This window comes from Polypterus senegalus, chromosome 14 (assembly GCF_016835505.1).
Source record: "Polypterus senegalus isolate Bchr_013 chromosome 14, ASM1683550v1, whole genome shotgun sequence".
Lineage (NCBI taxonomy): Eukaryota > Metazoa > Chordata > Cladistia > Polypteriformes > Polypteridae > Polypterus > Polypterus senegalus.
In genome coordinates this window covers 59,266,616-59,282,364 of record NC_053167.1, presented here as the reverse complement: position 1 = coordinate 59,282,364, position 15,749 = coordinate 59,266,616, and the positions used below count along the sequence as shown (strand labels likewise).

The following is a 15,749-nucleotide window of genomic DNA, read 5'->3' as shown; positions in this document are numbered from 1 at the left end:
TCAACAGATGGTGCATCACAAACATTTGTAGTAATGCATTTTATTACTAGAAATGATTATGATGCTTCATCTGTTGGAATGACAAATGCAATGCACTCTATTTCTACATGCATTGCAAAATACATTTCAATAGATGGTGCACTGCAATCCTTAACGCTTACATTGATTACTTAGATTTCAACCCATATTAGACTGGTAGCACGGCTAGTAAGAGATAAGTTGTTAAAGCACAGAAACAGACAAAAGAATGTTAACTACACTGGAGACTTTGTTTTTTTTCCCCCAAGATATTTTTGACAAGAGAGCTGAGATACAGGAGTAAATATGTAGAACACTCCAATAAGGTGTCTGTATTGTGTAATGTAAAAGAAAATCTGTGATGTTGATTTAATATTGCAACAAATCACAACACTGCATTTCTCTCTTGTTCTACCATGTTCTAACAGTGACATGTACTAACAAAATTGTATTTCATTCTGTTTTATCATGGCACATCTCTATCACAATTAATAATGATATGTAGGTGTACAGGAGCATTGGCTTTTTCAAAAATTTAAGGGTTTGCGTTGATAAAAAAATATAGTGGGTTCATTTCAGAGTTCTTGTCATGTGTAGATAATCAAATAAATAGCTACCTGCACATATGAGTAATGATGAGCAGGAAGCCACTGTCGCTGTCTGCTAATTCAAATCTCACTTTGTTGGTTATATATAACATCACAAAATAATAGGGTGTGCTAAGTAAAACTGACGAGTTTCCTTTCACATACACAGTTTTTCATAACTGATGCTTAACTGTATTTCACATGAGATTCCAAAAATGTCAAAACTAATTAAAAAGGGTGTTTGATTTTTAAAATTTGTTTGGAGGGTTAAAAGAAAGGATCATTGCTCTTTGAAGGATTGGCAACTCTGTACATCCGTTTTGGATTGTATATTTTTTAGAAAAGTGTCTAGATGAAAATATATTGGAAATTCAACATGACTAAACACAGCCCATAATGAGACAAATTGACATACTTTTAGACAAAAATTGCAATGTAGTGAGGCAATAACATTGTTATCCAAATCAGTTGAGAAGAAATGGGATTGGTGTCCTCCCATCAGCCCTAGAGCTGTCCCTCTGTCTGACAGGAATTGTAGTCTCCACATCAAACCTGGATTTTAGGTTGCCCCTTCCATTACAACCCATTTCCCAAACACTTTATATATCTATATCTATATTTTAAGTTAAACTATTGGTAATGCACATGTAAAATGTCATGAAAATGCACATGTAAAATTTCATGAAAATTATTTCAGATGTTTTTTGAGTGATCGGATAACAAACAAACAGAAAAATTAACATTATGATTTCATTTATTTAGGTAAGTTAAGATGTTTCCTTTGTAAACCTTGATAAAAAAAATTAAGCATGACACTTCAGACAAATAAATATGTTTGACCATTTTTAATACTGTATCTAAAACTTTACAGAGAAGTGAATCTGATAATGAACATATTCCTCCAAAATGTTAACAGGAATATTTCCCCTAGTGAGCTATATATATATGGTAATTTGTTCATTTATTATTTAATGTAACATGTATTCAATCTGAGCAAACAGTACCGCCATCTCCAATTGAAATACTACTGTTTGGTTTATGCCCAAGGTGAATCATAACATGGCACTAGACAAAAAATATTGGATCTTTTTTAATTGTGTGTTACATTATATAGAATCTAAATACACACACACAAATATTCTTTTGGTTTGCAAGTTGCTAACACCCTGAGGATTTTTTTTTACTCATGTCTGAGCCCTGTGCTATTTCACAATAAAAAAATCATTTCTACACTATGAATTGGCAGTTCTAGATGCCACAGGTATCTTTATCAGTGGTTAATTCACAAAAGTATTTTCAGTGAAAAATTCTTATTTAGCTCATAAACCAAATATAGTGAAGACTGCAAAAGTTGCTTGGCAGAAAAAAGCAGACATGAAAGGAGTACTTGCCTAAGGCCAAGTCTTTGCTAAGGGCAACTATGGGAAGATATACTATACTTGGATGTGTTAAAAAAAAAAAAAAAAATAGAGGACCAAACAGCATTAAAAACTCAGCTGGAAGCAATCAACTCACAGAATCTCATGGCAACCAAGGCTACTTTAGGAGGTGTTGAGTTCCACACACATTTAAGAACCTTTTGCTTTAATTCTTAAAGCAAAGAGTATAAAATACCCTTATAATGTATCCCTCTCCAACAAAACAAAACAAAAAAGACACTCATTTTAACTAGCTTCAGGAATTTTATAGTAAAGCAAGTGTGCTCCAGATATTGTCACTTAACATCATGCACCCTCAACCTCATACATTTCAGTGTACATTCTCAAAAATAGTGCAGGGAGTGCTTAATACTATGGGATGCAAGTGCTCAGAAAGTTGTCTGACACACAATCTCTGCCTGTGGGGATCCTGACTTTATGTCACCTCTATAGCTGGCTCACATTGAGCCCTACTACGTATTCTCAATATAGCTCTAGGCTATAATTGACAGCAGGGCCTTTGCCACTCTAAAATGTGAAAATAAATATGCAGGACCAATGAAATGTAAAGAACATAATTAACCTAGCCAACATCAAAAGGTAGTTCAAAGTATACATTTTTCATAGTAAATATCTCATTGGATTTAACAATAAAGACATTTTTCAGTTTACGTTTTAATTATGAAAATTACATTTCATTTTTTTTTTTTGTATTTCTCATCTTACATGAAGACAGTTTATTCCTAGGGAAAAGATGAAGTCTTATATTGCTTTAATGCTAGCATTCATTTAAGACCTGGAATATCAGTGTCAGATTTATTGGCATTCCATTCAGAACTACTGACCCCAGTTAATTTCATTTTTTATCTGAAGCACCTCTCACTCCAGCAGCTTGTTTAACACCAGATTAATTTTCTGAGAAAGCCTGAAATAATTTCAAGTATTATCATGTGCAACATGACTTCCTTGTGTACTAGCTTGATGCAAAGTTGCACACTTGAGAATTTCTGTATGCATTTTTTAAGTTTTTTAGAATTTTCTTGGAAAGAGGATGAATTATCCCTGATCAAGATATCCAAATACTGAGAACAGGGGTGGCCTTAGGCATGTGCAAACTGTACACCTGCACAGGGCCGCCAAATCCCAGTGGCCGCCACGCCAATATATATTGAATATAAAACAGAAGGAGGAAAAAAACGACACATCTGACAGCTGAAGCGAAGCTAGTGCAAGTGGGCAAGTCGTCTTACAAGTTAATGTTTCACCTAGTTTTAATAAAGTATTTGTGTTAGCACAATAGTCATAGTGAATATCTGGTCAGATAGGGGACAAATGACATCTGCATACCCATTCTAAGCAAAATGAAGAGATTTCAAGTACACAAATCTGGTTATTTGAAACGAAAGAGAAAGGTGGCTTAGGAGGCTTTCATTGCGTCACAGGAAGGAGCATTCCTGAACTTTATCATAAGTTAAACGCTTGTGTCATGAGCATGAGTCGGCTAAGCAGTGTCCGCAATGGACGTGGCCATCCACCGTGCATAAGATACCATATTGACATTGGCGGGCGAAGGGGCCACCGATTCTTTCTCTGCCCAGGGCTGCCATAAGCCTAGAGCCACCCCTGCTGAGAAACAAAATGAAGAAAAAAGATTGATCATCATGAAGGAGACTCTGAGGGACTTTGTATATTTACATGTTATTTCAGTTTAAAACAACATGAATAATTTGTATTTAAATGGGAATACACAATATTCTAAACATGCAATCTAGTATTAAAGGCCCAAGAATGTTAGAATGATGCTGATTCTTATCTTGCCAACTGACGCATGTCTGAATTGCTATAATTTACACGATGTATACAGTTAGGTCAGGTTTAGCATACATCAATATCTGTAAAAAGCTGTTATAAAAGGAATACACTTTCCAAACTTACTCTGTACCCTCATAACCCATTCTGAAAACAATAAACACGACAGGAACAGAGATTTCCCTTTTGAGAAATACTATACCCACCATAAATAGATTCAACTTAAAGCTAAAAGTGTGAGCTCAATGCTTGTTTGGCACACAAGGAAACCAAAAAAACATGCAATAGTATGTCAACTAGAAACACCAATTAGGTGAACAAATTACATATAGGCAGTATGTGAAAACTTTTACAACCTCAACCCTTTTTTTGAAAATTGGGATAACCACCCCAGTCAGGCAGTCTATTGAAACAAAACCTGCCACATTCATCCACCCATTTATCCATTTACTGAACTCATTTAATCCAACTCATGAGGTGAACATTAAATTAGCTGATTCAAAATCTGCCCAGAGTTTGGAGATGTGTCTAGTTGGTGCTTTGAACTTGATGCAGTTATTGTAAGCTCCGATTCACCATTACAAATTCCAATTATATATAACCTATCTAGCAGTTCAAGAGTAATCCCACATCCACCCAATGTCTTTTTCATTGGGCAATACCAGAACACTTCCCTCAGATAAAGTATTCCGTCTTCAGAGTCAATGCTGTGTACATGTAGGTAAGCCTAACTGTACCTTGCTACTACCTTTTAAATCTTTCATATATGACTCTATCTTCTTTTTCACTAATGAAGTACTGCTCCAATCTTGACAAAGTCATGTTCTGGCTGCATCTATCCTGCTCATGCCCATCGCCAGTCAATGTAAGGTGCATAGCTAGCAGGAACAACATGGATTCTTTGGGCTGAGCATATCCTCTTTATATGGACCAATCATCAGGTGGTCGCTGGTGAATTTTACCACCATACTTGGCCCCAAAACTGTCTCTCTGGTTCTCTTGGGTTGTATGTAAAATACTGTGAACCCAATCTTTGTTTTAATTTTGTCATCAATTTTAGTGGGTATGCTGTGCTAAAGAAGGGCACAATTAAGAAACCATAATTGACCCAAGGAATGCATTTCATGAAAAGAAAACGAAAAAAATACACAATGGAGCTATACACTAGTTTGTACACTCCCTCCTCCCAATTATATGTTAATATTTAAAAAGAAGGAAAAGTATATATGCCCGGGGTTTGTTTCCTGCCTTGCGCCCTGTGTTGGCTGGGATTGGCTCCAGTAGACCCCCGTGACCCTGTAGTTAGGATATATAGGGTTGGATAATGGATGGATGGATGGATGGATGGATATATATATATATATATATATATATATATATATATATATATATATACACAAATATACACAGTAGTCACACGCATGTTTAGGAGACATGTAATTCCATGCCGGACCTGGGGGGGGGGGCAAAGTGCAGTAATTCTCTCTCGATTTCTTACAGACCATTCTAGGGAAATCCCGCCCAGCTCTGGGTCAGCCAACGACGCCACTTCCGGTTCCAGTCCTGATGACATCACCTCCCTTACTGGCCATTAAAGCCACCACCTTGTTGATAATAGATCAGTTCTGTTTTGGACTATGTTGTGTGAACATGTCTGTGCTTTTGCATCAGTTTTGTAGCTGGGAAAAATTATACGGGTAGCTGCCCCAAACCTTCGCAATGTCTTATGATCGTTTTTCTTACAATATATATTTCACCTTATGCCAAACTCTGGAAAATACACTATTTAAGTAAAATATTATTAATTAAAGCATATATGATTAAACACGACAAACACAGAAATTAGATATTTACACTCACCTAAAGGATTATTAGGAACACCATACTAATACGGTGTTTGACCCCCTTTCGCCTTCAGAACTGCCTTAATTCTACGTGGCATTGATTCAACAAGGTGCTGAAAGCATTCTTTAGAAATGTTGGCCCATATTGATAGGATAGCATCTTGCAGTTGATGGAGATTTGTGGGATGCACATCCAGGGCACGAAGCTCCCGTTCCACCACATCCCGAAGATGCTCTATTGGGTTGAGATCTGGTGACTATGGGGGCCATTTTAGTACAGTGAACTCATTGTCATGTTCAAGAAAACAATTTGAAATGATTCGAGCTTTGTGACATGGTGCATTATCCTGCTGGAAGTAGCCATCAGAGGATGGGTACATGTTGGTCATGAAGGGATGGACATGGTCAGAAACAATGCTCAGGTAGCCCGTGGCATTTAAACGATGCCCAATTGGCACTAAGGGGCCTAAAGTGTGCCAAGAAAACATTCCCCACACCATTACACCACCACCACCAGCCTGCACAGTGGTAACAAGGCATGATGGATCCATGTTCTCATTCTGTTTACGCCAAATTCTGACTCTACCATTTGAATGTCTCAACAGAAATCGAGACTCATCAGACCAGGCAACATTTTTCCAGTCTTCAACTGTCCAATTTTGGTGAGCTCGTGCAAATTGTAGCCTCTTTTTCCTATTTGTAGTGGAGATGAGTGGTACCCGGTGGGGTCTTCTGCTGTTGTAGCCCATCCGCCTCAAGGTTGTGCGTGTTGTGGCTTCACAAATGCTTTGCTGCATACCTCAGTTGTAACGAGTGGTTATTTCAGTCAAAGTTGCTCTTCTATCAGCTTGAATCAGTTGGCCCATTCTCCTCTGACCTCTAGCATCAACAAGGCATTTTCGCCCACAGGACTGCCGCATACTGGATGTTTTTCCTTTTTCACACCATTCTTTGTAAACCCTAGAAATGGTTGTGCATGAAAATCCCAGTAACTGAGCAGATTGTGAAATACTCAGACAGGCCCGTCTGGCACCAAAAACCATGCCACGCTTAAAATTGCTTAAATCACCTTTCTTTCCCATTCTGACATTCAGTTTGGAGTTCAGGAGATTGTCTTGACCAGGACCACACCCCTAAATGCATTGAAGCAACTGCCATGTGATTGGTTGATCAGATAATTGCATTACTGAGAAATTGAACAGGTGTTCCTATTAAACCTTTAGGTGAGCGTATGCATTTTCTGAATGAACAACCACTGTAAAACATCAAATAAATTATATTTCTATGACAAAAATTAAACACTTTATTAAGGTGCCGTAAGTGCCATCCTTGGCATTTTGGAAATGACTGTACTCTGTCTTTCTGTAGTTTAATAAACTGCAGTAAGACATACAAAGAATATGTGCCGATTTGATTTCAAAATGTTCTGAATTTAAGATGGAAAGCCAAAGCGTTGTAATACCATTCACAAGTCTAACCCTAGTAAAGTGGAATACAAGGGAAGTTTATGTATTTTTTTTTAATTCACTTTTCTTTGTGTAATACTACACTGAAATACAGTAATAAAATATTGCAAAGTAAAGATATTCAGTTTTGACATCGCTTTGAACTGCATTCAAAACACAGTCGACTTCTTGAAATCCTACAAAGAAACAGGTTTCGAATCGGCCCAAGATGCAGCTAAAGTGTTAGCTACAGAACTGAAAATAGACGAGAGCGAAATACACATTTCAACTGCATAGACTACACGTGGTGTGGAGACAATTTGATTATGAAGCTCATGATGAGCCGATACGTGATCCTAAAGAAAAAATTCCATGTTGAGTTCTTCAGTGTCTTGCTAGACCAAGCCCTAATGTAAATGACTGAATGATTTGACCAGATGAAAACCAATTCTGACAATTTTGGGTTCCTGCACAATTTCAGATGCATTACGACCATGAGCGAAACTGATTTGAGAGAGTGCTGCGATGTTCTTAGCAATATCTTAACAGATGAAATTAGTGTGTCCGATATTGATGCTTATGGTTTATGTGCCGAATCATGCAATTTAGCAAATTTGGTTCCACAAACTATTTCTGCTCTTAAAAGTTTGCAATTCATATACTTGAACAATTTGCAAGATTCTTTCCCAAATGTCTTTGTTGCATTTCGTATCGCTTTGATAATTCCAGTAACTGTCGTGTCTGCTGAACGCAGCTTCTCAAAGCTCAAGCTGATTATGAGTGACCTGCGAACAAGCATGACGCAAGATCGATTGAATGGCTTAGCGTTAATATCAGTTGAGCATGAAGTCATTGACTCCCTTGATTATTCAGACTTAATCAAAGAATTTGCAAAAATAAAAGTATGCAAGGTGTTTTTGCATTAAAGCTTCAATTTACATGCTACGTTAGGTATAGTCATTAGGTTCCTTTGACGTGTTCCTCTTAGATCTGATGTATATACTATATAATCATAAAATGATAAGATATACATCACTATTTATTATGCATTTATATGAATAAAATAATTATTATGCATTCATACGGATAAAATAATTATCATACATTAATATGGATAGAAACAGCAGGGCCCCGACAGGTACCTTTGCCTAGGGCCCCCAAAAACCTAAGAATGGCCCTTCCTGGGGTCACTAGGCACACTCTGTTACCATCCCCAAATACCACAATCCAATAATGAAAACTGGATCACTGTGGATCACTAACACTTCTGGAATCACAGCTGAAAAACATGAATGTTTGGCTACAGATGCAGAAAAATTCAATTTTGGACACATTAGCACCCGATTCTTGAATACTTACGGCTGATACTAGAAAATCAAGAATGCCTTCTCCAGGAAGAGCAATAGTAGTCTCTTGAATCTCTCCATCTGTCAAAGCTTGAAACTGACCAGCTGGAATGACCACAGTTGAGGCCTCTACTGGAGTTTGTGAGGGTAGAATAAACTTTTGGGTTTACCTAGAGAGCTTTTCTAATATGATTGAAATGCCTGATTGCTTTTTTTCAAGATCAAGGTGGTTAATGAAGGTGGTGGGATAGAGACAATCACATCACGAACAGGTTTAGCTATTTTTTCAATAATAGCAGTTAGATTCGCTTCTGTAACTAACAGGACAAACAATACAACCATTACCAAAAAATGGGCAATTTGCCTGGTGTCACACAAACTGAACACCATGGTTCCTGAGACTTAGAACCACCAGATGAATCCCAGCTTTTCAAAAATATTGTTCTCCCACAATGCTAACACACCCACTATAAACAAAAGATGTTTTTGGAATTTCTAGGCTGCAAGATTTTATAAAAAATTTATTAAAATCCATCTACAGGGAAAAGCAAAAAATGTAAACTCCCAGTCCTACAAATAAATCTCCAAATTAGTCACCTTAGAAGAGTAAATAATTAATCATTGAACTGTATAAAGTTAAATAGCAACAAAGAAAAAGGGAAAAAACAGAACAAAACTAAACACTAAGAAATGAAGAGAAGGGCACTAAATTATAACTAAATACATGAAGAGTTAAATTCCTAAAAACTGGAAAAGATAAGATAGAAATTATATTAGAAAATCAAAAGAAGAGGCCAAAACTTGTAGTAGAACCTAGAAAAAAAAGATCAAAACTCAAAGGAACAAAAAAAAATATATCCATACAATAATATATAAAACCCAAGGCAAAAGCAAAAGCCAAAACCAGGAGAAAAGTGTCTAATAACATAATCATATGCTACCACTTTCAAAAATCTCAATTTTCTCCCTTTGTATTGCAGCAGAAAAGGTTGCATTCTCAAAAATATACACTTGGTAATGCAATATACTTTGTGTATATGTATATATATATATATATATATATATATATATATATATATATATATATATATTGTGACTGAAAATGTGTTTTAAAATGAATTTAAGGTCAAAGGAGTAAAAAAAGGAGACATTTTCAAATGTATCTGTGCTAATGTGGACTAGGTCTCAATCAGAAATTGAGTGCCCACCTCCCTCACTTTCGTTCTACTTTTAATTTAAAGCAGCGGTTTATAACCTTTTGTTTTGAGCATCGGCAGAAGACTGAAAAAAAAATTTGCGGACCTGGGACATGGAAAATTTAATAAATGTATTTACTCTCTATCATAATTTGTCAACTGCGGTGGGCTGGTGCCCCACCCGGAGTTTGTTTCCTGCCTTGCACCCTATGTTGGCTGGGATTGGCTCCAGCAGACCCCCGTGACCCTGTAGTTAGGATATAGTGGACTGGATAATGGATGGATGGATGGATGGATAATGGATGGATAGACGGATAATTTGTCAAACCAGAGTATGAAACTGAAATGCATACGTGTTGGTATTGCCTTTTTATGTCCATTTTCTTAACAAAGCAGACATTTTATCATCCTGGATTACTAACATTAAATCAGAAGTGTGTGTCTGCCTTCAAATTTCAAGTGTCTAGATTTACTAACATTAGATTGTAGAGCTAGAGGAAAACTATGAGTAACATCAAATGGATTTTGCTGCATATACTGACTATAGCGCCAGTCATACATGCATCTTGTAAATGTCTCAAAAGCTTTTAGATGTCAAACTTAAACATTTTTCATATATGCATAAAATTGTGAGTTGTGAAAAAGGATCTAAATCATAGAGAGAAAATGCCATTTGTTTTTAGATCCTGCCTGTCTTCTGCCACAGCATGCAGATTTATCTAACAGAGTTTAAACAGCAGACTCAAGTCTTTAAGAGGGGATGGAGAAATGAACAACCTGCAAACAGTTCTTTGTGATGGATGCTATTTGTTTTACTGGATCCTGTTTGCATTAATTTTTTCAGATAAACCATGTTCACCTGTATGTTTCTGATAAACTACCAGTAAAGTGATGACCTTTGGTTTTAACAGTACAGCACTATGTCAAAAGATGAAAAGAGAGCAAGAAAGTAAAAACATCAGTTTATTTTCATACTTTTTTTTTTTGGAAAATTCTAGGTTAGTCTTATTTAATTTTTAAGGCAAAGTAACAAAATCATTATAATTTAACTGATATATTCGACAAAAACAGATATACTATATTTATATGCTGTTCAAATAATTGTACAAATCATATGTAGGATTGTCCTGCAAACAAGCATGAAAATATTATTTCTGTTGTGTAGCCAGTAATCTTATGAGTTGTATTCTTATAATTATAAAATGAACACTAATCAAAGTTTCTTGCAGTCTTATAGTTTAGATTGATACTAAGCTCTCTAAATTTGACAAGTGCTAGGTCCAATTTAATATCATAGAACTATCCTGCATACCTCCTACTTGAAGCATATTAAATAAATAAATAATTACAAAATATTTTAATCATAGAATAACAAAATAAAAAGAGCTTACTCTTTAGAGGGTCAGATGTCAGGTGTTCTGCTGTAATACTGTACTATCCACATGATGCGTCCTACAAAAATTCCAGGGGTACATTTTTTACAATATATGTACTTAGTAAATTCAAACACATAATACAATTCATTATGAGAAAAAAAATATATTATAAAGCAAACGTAATCTATGTTATAATGGGTTTGCAATGATTTATATGTCTTCATAAATAATAAAATTCAGATGTACTCTATTTAAACACTTTTTAATACTATACAGATATAATAAATATGTGCTGTCTAAACTTAGAAAATTGTTGGTTACAATATAGTGTAATATTTGGTGACTCTATGGCTGTTCAAAAGTATACTCGCATTTCAGAGAACTGAGACACAGAATTACACTTTTATGAATGTACAATTAGCAATTAGCAATATCAGTGTAATCCAACTTCTTGTAAAGCATTTGGGAATTTTGAAAAAATATATTAAGTAAAGTAAAACAAAAGTGATTAAAATCATCTTAACAATGATTAATTGTTTTACGCAGAAGTTTTCATATTACTTTTACCCTCTCTCCCACTGCAAAAAATGTACATACAGAACAGTGCATTAAACATGGTAATATTTAATTCCTTAGTGTATTATGCTGTTCAATTAAGAAAAAGAATAATAACAATCTCCCCCCATTAAATACTGAACATTATTGTACTATTATGAGGTTATGAGCAAACTGAGGAATTTGAAATGTTAACAATATTCACTTTCTGCCTAGCATAATTAAAAATGATTTTATTACTATGGCTGTCGCTGAAATTAAAGCATCGGTTTGTTTTTGCCAGATACCAATTGTAAGCGATGAACTTAGGTTAAATTGTTGATTCTTGAAATACTTTACTTTTTCACCCTTACGTATGCAATTAATTTGCACACAATAATACTTATTACATTTAATGTTTAATTATTACAGCTCATTTTCATTCCTGTCTTGAATAATACAAGGTCATAAAATACACAGATGTACTGCAAAATTTTTTTTAGAAAGTTTATAATTCAGTTTGACTTTTGTATTGTTTTATTTTGATGATTGTCACTTTTCCATATTTTATCTCTATACAGAGAAAAATTTACATTGTAGGAAAAAAAAAATCCAAACCGTGAACTGATATTTTTAAAAATTATGCTTTTTATTTTTAAGTATAAAAAGTGTGAGAATTCGTTGTAGTATTGTTACAAACATAAACGTAACTGCCCTATGCAATGTATATAAAGTGCTGGAAAAGATTGCTTTTGGAATGCTTGAATAAATCATAAGCCATGAGATTGTTATTGCAGGCTTTTTCTATTACATGGTGAAAACTCCAGGAATTCGAACACATGCGCTGATGATTTTGGTTTGTTAAAGAAGTCTCAAAAAGAGAAATTGATGACAGGCCAGGTGTTCTTTGACAAATTATATCACATCCTGCTTTACTGGCATTTTACCATTTTTTTAATACTGGCTTGAACTTCAGCAACCAAGACACTTTCTATATACAGTTCAACACTGTATTTAAGCATGTGTATAAAAAAACCTCTAAAAGGCTTTACTATTAGAATCTTAATATGACACAGCACATTAATATCGCCTGTTTAAAGCTATGATCAGAAACTTCAGTGAATAAAATGTTTATACGTAAAGTATTCTTTTCAATTGCAGCCTAAAATGACCATTACTTTTCTCTTTATAGCCACATCCTGACATGGAGTTTCATAGTGAACATTATTTTAAAATACTTTTCTGATCCACCTTGAGCAAAATCACTTTTATGCAGGGATGCGAAATGAAGCAATGAATATCTGCATATAAAACAGGATTAGTATTATCAGGGTGGTTTTGATAGTGTTTCTTAGTTTTCTGAGCTGATCTCATATTCTGCTAATGTATTAGCTCAGTGCTTTGTTGTTGCATACACATTGCTCATATTGTGGTGTAAAATGTTACACCCGCTGCCAATAATTTATGCCTCTCCATTTTGTGAGGCTATTAGCCTTTACGCTTTTAATGGTAAACCATTTTGATTTTACAGTATTAACATTTATGCAGACATTTTAAAATGCCATACACATTATTTTTAAAAAAGGCAGCACATATTTGACTAATTGGTAACTGTGATTGTTGGCAATTTTCTGGGTTTTTCTTAGAGAGTGGCTTTTTAGTGTTCCCTGTTGTTTTCTCCTCTTGTTGAAAATAATGGTACCAATTCAAATAAAGGCCTATCTTTCAAAGGTTATTCTAAAAATGTACTGATAAGCAGACTTTTTGTTTTATTGATATCAACAGTAGCTGCATATTTTTATTCTCATACTAGTGTTTAAATGCTAATTGGATTGACCACAAGGTAAAACCGCTACTCTTAAAGGGGTTTAATTTATTTATGCTAGCAGGTTCATTAAAAAAAAAAAAAGAAAGAAAGAAAGAAAGTAACTATCTAGGGCCACATATGGAAATGATGGCAGTACAAAAAAATGGGAAGAACATCTGCAAGCATGATGAAATGCAAAACAGGGTCAAGGACCCACTGGACAGAAAGTAAGGATTTGCAGGCAAGCTTGTTTGCATCATCTTTGAAACTCAGTTGCACCCTTCATGTCAGAAAAATTTGGTATCATGGGTGTCACCCAGAGGCTTACTTCTCTTATTCAAAGCACTGAATGGAACATGCCCATCTTAAAGAAAGACCACGACGATGTTCAATGAAGGCATTTTTTTTTTGTGATTCACCAAATAAAAGTTTCAATAAGAAAGAAAACAAGAAAAAGCTGCTTCCTTAAAAAATCTCTAACAAAAAAAATTCACTTAGCATTTTGATCCACAAAGTATTTTTCCTTAAAATGAAGATTTTTATTTTTACTTTTAAATCCTAAAGCTTGTTTAACAAGCTTCATCCTGCACAGCTAAAAGCAGTTGGCTCCATGTTTGAGGAAATTCTGTGTTGATTTTCATTATTAAATAATGGAGGTAACTCTAACACATTTACAGTACAAATTTTAATTGGAAGTCTTGCAATGCTTGATCAAAGTTGCTTTTATATTGGATAGGCAACATGAAAAAAGAGTGTTCCACATTATGTAGTACTGGTTGCAGGCATGGACAGATTTTACATTTCAAGCATTGCTGGGAATGGTATATGGCTTTTTTTAAATATTCTAATAAAAAACTACTTGAAGAGGTCTTGAAATAATAAAACATAAAGTTGTTCCTGATACAAGATTATATTCTTTATTTGATGTTTATATTTAATTGTGCATTAAGTTAATTATATATAAGATAAAGATATAAGCAAACAATTACAGATATAAGCAAATATCTCTCATCCAATCAAATTCTCTGCACACATACAAACAGAGTGCCAAGTGTTAGAATTGACATCAAATTAAACTTAATAAAATTATTTTCAATATATACAACTAAGTGTCTCCTGTGAGCAGAAAATTGACCATTGCACATTACTTTAGCAGGAATATATTTGTCACAATCCACAGTTACTCGAGGTAACTGGAAAAATTGTGATAATATTTGCAATAGCATATAGAGTATACAATACAGTTTAGTTTAATCAAATGATTAAAGACCTGCATTCCTTATGTCTTCTTATCATTGTATGTTATGGACATGTTGGAATATTTGGCAGTATTTTAAAGAACTCAAAAAGAAATAAAATCAGTAAAACAGCCATTCCTAGTACCAGGACTAATATAGAGGTAGGGTTGACATGTCATGATTTAAAATGTCCTTTGTCACGGCAGCAAGAGGGTGCAGAGGTGAGAACTGCTACCTCTCTTCTATGGAGTCTTGGGTCTGAGTACTAGCTGGGGAAGTTTGCACGTTCAACAGATTCTACATGGATGCCCTATTTTTTCTCCATCTTCCCAATGATGTATATGTTATTTTAAATTGTAGTCTTAAAATGACTCTGCATGACTGAGGACAGTTTTGTGCTTGTGTGCACTGTATGCGGGAAGTAGTGGCCAGGGTTGCTTGCTGCCATGTGTCTGATGTTGCGTGATATGATCCAACTCCCATTACATTGAATTGGATTAACTGGGTTTCAAAATGGAGGGAAGAATCAATCCGCCACAATAGAACAATCCAGTCATATTCTTTCAAAAAAAGAAAAACACCAACAATTAATCAAAATTCTGATCAATCACAACACAATCACCCAGCTCAGACCTCATTAAAAGCTGAGTGCAGTTGTAAAATTTTTCATTGTATTATTTGCAATAAGTTTATGCTCATTGTATTGCCTTACTTGAGATACACCAACATGCCCAGCATATGCGATGCTGAAGTAAACAAATGAATATTACAATCCAAATACTGTAAGCAAACTTTAAAGCTTTATGATTAATCTATTCTGAAATAGACTAAATTAATGTGATCTTGATAATATACCGTTATTTTTCATTGGCATGATTAACATTTTTTTAATATTATACTAAATGATTAATACATGCAGTTTTATTACTGATTTATTAAAAATTATTCAGTGTGTTATGCATGCAATATATATATGGTTACGTTCCTGTCATGTCTGTGACATGCTGCAACAATTTGACATTCCATTTTCAGCTGGTAAGAAAGGATAAGTCGTGTGGTAATATATTTCATTCAGTGTCACCATATCTGAGTTTTTATTCTCATATTATAGAGTTTAGGTAGTTAAAAATG

The 15,749-nt window shown here is 34.7% G+C and overlaps 1 long non-coding RNA gene across 1 annotated transcript in view; it reads right to left on the bottom strand.

Moving 5' to 3' along the window:
- LOC120514995 overlaps positions 1-15,749 on the bottom strand; it is a 190,298-nt gene that overhangs the window by 164,101 nt on the left and 10,448 nt on the right. Inside the window, exon 2 of the long non-coding RNA XR_005630563.1 lies at positions 11,055-11,115. This is a non-coding gene — a long non-coding RNA (uncharacterized LOC120514995). The remainder of the gene's footprint in view (positions 1-11,054; positions 11,116-15,749) is intronic.